The sequence below is a fragment of the Eriocheir sinensis genome, chromosome 18 (assembly GCF_024679095.1).
Source record: "Eriocheir sinensis breed Jianghai 21 chromosome 18, ASM2467909v1, whole genome shotgun sequence".
NCBI classification, from domain to species: domain Eukaryota; kingdom Metazoa; phylum Arthropoda; class Malacostraca; order Decapoda; family Varunidae; genus Eriocheir; species Eriocheir sinensis.
Window position 1 is genome coordinate 1,708,608 of NC_066526.1, and position 8,678 is coordinate 1,717,285.

The following is an 8,678-nucleotide window of genomic DNA, read 5'->3' on the forward strand; positions in this document are numbered from 1 at the left end:
CCTTCTTTCCTTTCCCTCTGTTCTTTCTTCCTTTTTCTTCCTCTCTTCTTCCTTCCCTTTCTTCTTCCCTCCTTCTTATTGACGAACTTGAGGAATAATTGGAAGACAGGAAGAACGGATTTTGCTCTCTCTCTCTCTCTCTCTCTCTCTCTCTCTCTCTCTCCTCCTCTTTAACGGAAGCAAGGGAACTCCTCCGCCTGTTGAATATCCTCTCCCTCTTCCTATCCCAATTTCTCTTCCTCCTCCTCTTCCTCCTCCTCCATTTTTCCACCTCCTCATCATAATCATCGTCATCATTCTTATTGTCACAGAAATCTCCTTCTTCCTCATTTTTCTTTCTCCTCTTCCTCCTCCTCCTCTTCCTCCGGCAGAGAAATTATCACCTTAACACGGACAATAAGTCTTAGATAATGAAGTGAACGGAGGAGGAGGAGGTGGAGGAGGAGGAGGAGGAGGAGGAGGAGTCTTCCCTTGGGTGTGCGACGGATGGAATTAACAGTCAGAACTCTCTCTCTCTCTCTCTCTCTCTCTCTCTCTCTCTCTCTCTCTCTCTCTCTCTCTCTCTGGATCACCCGAGACACTTATTTCTTTTTTTATATAATTTTTTTTCCTTTTCTCTTCAATAATTAAACAAGAAAAAAAACAATCTTGTCCATCATTGTTTTAAGTATTCCCTCAAATAATACATTGAATTTTAACGTTTTATTTACCTCTTTTGTTACCGATGACGAGGAGGAGGAGGAAAGTAGTGAACAAAAAGAGGAGGAGGAGGAAGAGGAGGAGGAGGAGGAGGAGGAGGAGGTAACCGTGTCTGTCAGTCCTCACCACTTATTGATTCCTTGCCACTTCCTGCTGAGACTCGCTCCTCCTCCTCCTCCTCCTCTATCCGTTCTCCCTCTCTCTCTCTCCTTCCTGTCCTCTCATTTTATTTTCCCTTCCCTAACTCCGTTCTCTGTTCTCTTTGTTTTTCATCTTTTATTTTCTCTTTGTTCTTTCTTTCTTCTCCTCATCGTCTGCTTTTTCGTCTTCATCTTCCTTCTTCTCTTTATTCTGTTATTTTACTTCTCTATCTCTTTATTATCTTATTTCATTACTTCTCTTTATTCTTTATTCTCTTATGTTACTTCTAAATTGGTGAAGTTATTGCAGTTCTCTAATTTTTCCTCTTCCTCCTCATTCTCTCTTTCCTCCTCCCTTGATGTAGTTATTGCTGTTCTCCTCTTATTCTCTTCCTCCTTCTTCTATTCCCTCTACTCTTTCTTCCTCTTCCTCCTCTTCCTCTCTTTCCTCCTCCCTTGATGTGATTATTGCTGTTCTCTTTTTTCTCTTCCTTCTATTCCTTTTCCTTTTTCTCCTCTTTTGCTCAATTTCGTGTTCATAACTTCTCTCTCGAATGTGAATGCCGGCAGTAACGTCATCTCTGAATAACTCATAAGACCCCACCCGGAATATGCAGTGCAGTTCTAGTCCCCAAATATCAGGAAGGACACAGTTACTGGTGATAGCGGATGGACGCGCTACGAAAAAATGTTACCGTGGTTGAGCTCACAGCCGAACGAAGAGCGACTCTAGCGATTCAACCTCTCAAAAGTTTGAAAGAAAGACAACTTCGAGGGGAGTTGAGAAAGGTCTTCAAACTAACCCGAGAACTAGTAGGAATAGTTAATCTTTTCAGGCGTAGAGATGCAGTACAAACAACTATTTTATTTTTTTCTTAAACCGAGTCATCCGCTGCTAAAACAAACTTCCTGCAGAACTTATTAAGACAAAGACGATCAACTCCTTTAAGAATCGCATTGATCATCACATTGCTGCGTCGGGTAAAGGATTGAAAATAGTGAAATTGAGTCAAAGGAAGAAAAAGAAAAAGAAAACTGAAGCAAAAAAAGGGAAAAATGTAAGTACTTTCTTGTTTTCTTATCTTTTATTTATTTTCTTATTCTTACTTGGTTATTTTTACTTACAACAGTGATTTAAGGTGTTCGGCGGGTCACTCAAGCGGCTGACCAAATGATTGTTTATATAGAGATGTGTGTGTGTGTGTGTGTGTGTGTGTGTGTCCATATACAACTCCAATCTTCATTTCTCCTCACCATTCTAAACTTTCTCTTCAATCTTTCCTTTTGACTGATTCATTCCTCCTCCTCCTCCTCCTCCTCCTCCTCTTCCTCCTCTTCCTTCTCCTCATCTTCTTCCTCTTATTCCTCGTTTCATCAGGCTTTCCTTTGTTTATGTTTCCTAATGTTTTTAATTTTCTTTATTCCCTGTTTTCTTCCTCCATTCCGTCTGCTTCATTCCCTTCGTTTCATCTTCCATTTTGTATTCTCTCTCTCTCTCTCTCTCTCTCTCTCTCTCTCTCTCTCTCTCTCTCTCTCTCTCTCTCTCTCTCTCTCTCTCTCTCTCTCTCTCTCTCTCTCTCTCCCCCTGGTTTTGTAATTTCTTTTGTCTGTTTCTCTTCCTCTATCTTCCTTTCCCTCTCCCCTCTTTCGTTATACTATTCTCATATTTCCATTCTCTCTCTCTCTCTCTCTCTCTCTCTCTCTCTCTCTCTCTCTCTCTCTCTCTCTCTCTCTCTCTCTCTCTCTCTCTCTCTCTCTCTCTCTCTCTCTCTCTCTCTCTTTAACTCAATTTTAATATAGGTGTTTTCTTTTGTGTATTAACTTCATTTTAATGTTCTCGTAAGCGTAAGTCTCATGTAAAAGAATAACCATTTTAACAATGGAAATAAAGATCTTATTCTTATTATTCTCTCTCTCTCTCTCTCTCTCTCTCTCTCTCTCTCTCTCTCTCTCTCTCTTCCCCGTGTGTGTGTGTGTGTGTGTGCGTGTGTGTGTGTGTGTGCGCCTCAGCCTTGTTATTTATTTATTTCAGTGACCTTTCGTTTTGCGGTCTTTTGTTTCTTTCCCTTTCTTTCTTTCTCTCTCTTTTGTTCATTTTTCACGGATTTTTCATATAATTTTCATGGTTTTGTCATCAATCAATATTCTCTTAATTTTTCTGTTTTGTTTTTTCTTCAATTCAGTCATCAAAATAATTCTACTCTTCTTGTTCTTGCTCCTATTCTGCTGTTTTTTTCCATCTAACTTTTTTCTTTATTATTGTTCTGTAGTTTTCTTTTCCTTTTCTTTCGTTTCTCTAGTTTTCATTTCCTTTTCTTTCGTTTTATTTTTGTTTTTCATTTTATTTCCCGTTTTTTCGTTATTTTTTTTCCGTTTTAATTTTTTATTGTTTTCGTTTTCTCTTCCTTTGACTCAATTTCAATCGTCTCTTCAATCCTTCACGTAGGTTTTTATTGTTTTTTTTAATATTTTGTTGTTCCTTTCATCTCTCTCTCTCTCTCTCTCTCTCTCTCTCTCTCTCTCTCTCTCTCTCTCTCTCTCTCTCTCTCTCTCTCTCTCATGCATGTTTTCTCTGACTCCCCACGACTGACATTTTCTTGTCTTTCCCTCCTCCTCCTCCTCCTCCTCCTCCTCCTTTCACTCCTCTTTTTCCCTTCATATACACTTTATTTTTCTTCTTTATTTTTCGTTTTTACCTGTAACTTTTTTTTACCTGTGTATTATTCATTTAAATAACTAGTATATAAAGGTATGATTTTGTACATTTTATTTTTTATTCTTATTTCATTGCCTCTTTTCTTTCACTTTATGGCTTTCTTCTCATTTAATCTACTTCATTTTGGTCAGGTAAGTTGATTTTTTCTTTTTTTCTTTGCCTGGCTGATTTTGATGTGTGTTTGTGTGTGTGTGTGTGTGTGTGTGTGTGTGTGTGTGTGTGTTACAGATATAGACAGAGTAACTTCATAATTCAACTTAAAAGAGAGTAATATAGTCTTCTCTATCTCACTCTCCTGTATCTTTCTTATCTACTACCGACAATGATTTCCTTCGTTTGATTTGTGTTAGTAGTCTAAGTAATTCATTGTCTTCGATCCCTTTTACGGCCTCCTCTGCCTCAGTCTCTTCTGTATCTCTTTCTTTTCTAATACCAACGTTGATTTCTTTGGTTTGGTTTATGTTAGTGGTTTAAGTAAGTCATTGTTTTCCTCTCTTTTTCAGACTCCGGTGTGATGGACGAGGCCGAGGAAGCAGGAGAGAATGGTAAGTTTGATCTGTTTTACCTAATTTACCTTTACTTACCTGATTTCCAGATGTGAACAGTGTATTTACTCGAGTGTGTGTGTGTGTGTGTGTGTGTGTGTGTGTGTGTGTGTGTGTGTGTGTGTGTGTGTGTGTGTGTGCAAAAGTTTATTCCAAGTCTCATTCGCTGGCCTAAACACACACACACACACACACACACACACACACCTGCCCTTTCTACCTGCCCTTTGCCCTTACCCGTGAGGCTCTGGAGCTGTTTAAGAAAGGAAAGGATGCTCAGCTCTGATTGTTCTTTTATCTATTACTTATATGCTCTTCGATCAATCACATTTCATTCTATAATTCTCATATTCTCCAAGTTATGTTTATCGTATCTGTTATTGCACCATACCAGTTGTTTGCATTTAGTGTTTCTTGAATTCCCATTGTTCTCCTTAACCCTCAGACGGCGGCAGTATTTGAAGAGTAGCTCCCCAAAAATGAATAGTCACTGCCGAGCCTAGGACCGTAGCATAAATATAGTTACGCCGCCCAAGAGGTGTTTTAACTATCGTCTATATATGGATTCTACCGCAATCTGGAAGTGTTGTTACATTTCTGCCATACAAAACTGACTGACTGAATTTTGGACCGTCTCTATAGAGTTCCACCGCCGTCTGAGGGTTAATATTCTACAATTCTTCACGTCGTGTTTGAGGAGATAAAACTAGAAGACCTAAAGCATGTTGAACGGAAAGAATATAATAAGGGAAAGAATTAGACAACAAAGAAAGGATGGTTAGGAAACAGGAAGCAAGATTAAGTAAGGGGTTAGAAAAGGAAGAAAGAAAAATGGACGATTAGGAAACAAAGGGAAGAAAAAAGTGCCGACTAGAAAACAGAAAACAAGAAAAAGTGGCGATTACAAAACACAAAGCAAGAAAAAGAAAACAGAAAACAAGAAAAGTGGCGATTAGAAAACAGAAAGCAAGAAAAAGTGGCGATAAGAAAAGAGAAATCAAGAAAAGTGGCGATTAGAATAAAAAAAAACAAGAAAAAAATGTCGATGAGAAAACAGAAAGCAAGAAAAAGAAAACAAAAAACTAGAAAACTGGGCGATTAGGAAACAAAACAAGAAAAATAAACAGAAAGCAAGAAAAAGTGTCGGTTAGAAAACAGAAAGCAAGAATAAGAAAACTAAACAAGAAAACTGGCGATTAGGAAACAGAAAACAAGAAAAAAGTGTCGATGAGAAAACAGAAAGCAAGAAAAAGAAAACAAAACTAGAAAAATGGGCGATTAGGAAAAAACAGGCACAAAAACGGAGAAAAAGGAAACAGAAAGCAAGGAAAAAGTTAGGAATTAGAGCACAAAACAAGTAAAACGGGACCATTAGTAAAAAAAAAAAAGGAAACCAAAAAAACTAATAAAAACAAATAATTTTAAAGAACAAAACACAGGCGAGAATTCGACCTAACTTTTTTTTTCACTCATGTAAATTTGCCTACTTTATTCTTTTCTGTATTCCAGGTTTGGTTTTACTTTTCTTCATTTATTTATTTTTTTTTTTTATTCGTCGTCAAAAACAGAGATCGTAAAAGTAAATATTGCATTGGCATTAATTAGCGTTGTTTTGATAAGCAAGTCACTGTTTGTATCTTGCTTATTATTCCTCTTGGCCTGTTAACTGTTTACTTAGCTTCCCCCATCTCTCTCTCTCTCTCTCTCTCTCTCTCTCTCTCTCTCTCTCTCTCTCTCTCTCTCTCTCTCTCTCTCTCTCTCTCTCTCTCTCTCTCTCTCTCTCATTTTATCCCATTTTTCTTTTCCTTCTCCCTTTATTTTCTTTCCCTTTTCATTCTTTTCGTCCTTCAGTTTTTCCATCTTTCGTTTCCCCCCATTTTTTTTTCTTCATTTTCTTCCCTTCTTGGCATACAATACTTCCCTTTCCTTCACTTCATTCCCTTCTTCGTCTCACTAATCTTCTCTTCTTCCTCTTTTTTTCTTTCTTTCACACTCATTTTCTTTCTTTTCACTTTTCTTCTAACGTTCTTTTAAGTCTTTTTCTCTCCTTTATCTTCATCTTATTCCTGTCCTTCTTATTCCTGTTCTTCACACCATTTTCTTATTCTTAGTCAGTTTTTATTTTCCTTTTTTGCGTCCAGTCTTTCTCCTTCAATCTCTCTTTCTTTACTTATTTTAACCTTGTCTTTTTCATCTTATTAGTCTCCTTATTTTCTTTTCCTTTTGTCTCGTGTGTGTGCGTGTGTGTGTGTGTGTGTGTGTGTGTGTGTGTGTGTGTGTGTGTGTGTGTGTGTGTGTGTGTGTGTGTGTGTGTGTGTGTGTGTGTGTGTGTGTGTGTGTGTGTGTGATCATTTATATTCTTGCTACGCTTCTTTTACTTTATTTGTTTATTAATTATTGGATACAGTGTTTATTTCTTTTTCTATTATTTATCTTCGTATTCTTATTCTTTCTTATTCTATTTTATCTCCTCTTTCTCCCCTTCTTCTTCTTTCCTTCTCATCTTTGGTTGTCGTTGTCGTTCTCCTCCTCCTCCTCCTCCTTCTCTTCCTTCTTCCTTCTCCTCTTCGTACATTCTCATCATCACGTAGCTTAGTATGCAGATCACCCGCTTTCTCTCTCTCTCTCTCTCTCTCTCTCTCTCACGTTGCACACGCCTGACGCCTCCCTCACACACCCATTAACTACGCCTCATGCACACTCATAAAAAGCTTCTCCTCCTCCTCCTCCTCCTCCTCCTCCTGTCCTCGTCCTTCCGTATTCCGTCCTCGCCTGAATCCTCCTCATCCTTAATATCCTCCTCTTCCTCCTCTTCTTCTTCTCCTTTCTCTTCTTGTATGTTGCTCCCTTGTTCTTGTTCTTCTTGTTGTTCTTTCTCCTCACGAAGATGTAGTGGAAAGTTTCTCTCTCTCTCTCTCTCTCTCTCTCTCTCTCTCTCACTGAAACATCCTCTTCTGCTTTTCTCTCCTAATGACTCTCTCTCTCTCTCTCTCTCTCTCTCTCTCTCTCTCTCTCTCTCTCTCTCTCTCTCTCTCTCTCTCACGGTAATTAGTTAATGTGACCTCTTGCTTCTCTCCTTTCCTCTTCCTCCTCCTCCTCATTCTTCTCCTCCTCAGCCTCCTCCTCCTCCTCCTCCTCCTCCTCCTTCACATTGATTTTGTCTTCCTCTCTTCCCTTTCCCTTAATTCTTCTGCTTCTTCTTCTTCTTCTTCTTCTTCTTCTCATCTGTTTCCTCACTTTTCTTCTTCCTCTTCCTGCCATTTCTCTTATTTGCGTCTCTTCTCAAGGCTTTCGTAAATTGAGATGAGAGGAGGAGGAGGAGGAAGAGGAAGAGGAGGCTGCGACTGGTTGAATGCATACTCGCTTTGTTTGTTTGTTTATTTATTTACTTGTTTTCCTCTCCATCATTGTCTTGTTTATGTTTTTATTTATCAGTTATTTTTATATTGTCTTTTGAGAGAGAGAGAGAGAGAGAGAGAGAGAGAGAGAGAGAGAGAGAGAGAGAGAGAGAGAGAGAGAGAGAGAGAGAGAGAGAGAGAGAGAGAGAGAGAGAGAGAGAGCGCATCACCTACTTGTATAGCACAGTGGAGGAGGAGGAGGAGGAGGAAGAAGAGGAGGAAGAGGAGTAAGGAAGGGTGGACGAGGTGAAGTAGAGGATGTGTGTGTGTGTGTGTGTGTGTTTAAGGTTAGGGTAGGGAGGAGGAGGAGGAGGAGGAGGAGGAAGAAGAAGAATCACTACCTCGCATGATTCACCTTTCTGTCACCACATGAGAGAGAGAGAGAGAGAGAGAGAGAGAGAGAGAGAGAGAGAGAGAGAGAGAGAGAGAGAGAGAGAGAGAGAGAATCGGTTGCATAAACATCAAATTTCACGCCGTCAATAAAAATCAACAAAAGAATAACAAGTGATTCAGAGAGTAACATATTGGCTGTTTATTTATTTTGTCTTTATTTTCTTTCTTTATGTACTTTATTTTTCTGACCTTGAGTGACGTAATAAATCCATGAACTTGGCCTTATGTCACGACGCTCTCTCTCTCTCTCTCTCTCTCTCTCTCTCTCTCTCTCTCTCTCTCTCTCTCTCTCTCTCTCTCTCTCTCTCCTTTAACTGACATAAATGGAGGTTAAAGAGGAAGGGAAGGAGAGAAGAGTGGAGGGAAGGAAGGAAGGAAGGAAGGAAGGAAGGAGGAGGTAGAGGAGGAGGAGGAGCGGAGGTATTAAGCTCAGGGAAGGGAAGGGAAGATGAGGGAAGGGGAAGGGCATGAATGAATGGACGAAGGAAGGAAGAAAGAAATGAAGGGAAAGGAAGGAAAGAGAGAATGGAAGCAATAAGGAAAGGAAGGGGAGGAAGAAGGGGAGGAAAGAGAAGAGGAAAGAAGGATGGAAGAGATGAAGAGAAGGTAAAGAGAAAGAGAAATGGAAGGGGAGAAAAGAATTAATGAACAGAGGTATTTGGGTTGGAAGAAAGGGAGGAAAGAAAGAGAAGGGGAAGAGGAAAGGAGGAGGGAAGGAATAAAGAGGGGAAAGAGAATAAAGATGGGAAAGAGAAAGAAAAAGATGGGAATGGAGAAGGGAAGGGGA

At 39.5% G+C, this 8,678-nt stretch overlaps 1 long non-coding RNA gene across 1 annotated transcript in view; it reads left to right on the plus strand.

Annotated features, from left to right (window-relative positions):
* The window catches only part of LOC127000217 (uncharacterized), a 129,388-nt gene extending 125,204 nt beyond the window's left edge, over positions 1 to 4,184 (plus strand). The window contains exon 5 of the long non-coding RNA XR_007753818.1: positions 4,059 to 4,184. This is a non-coding gene — a long non-coding RNA (uncharacterized LOC127000217). The remainder of the gene's footprint in view (positions 1 to 4,058) is intronic.
* Positions 4,185 to 8,678: the final 4,494 nt, after the last annotated feature.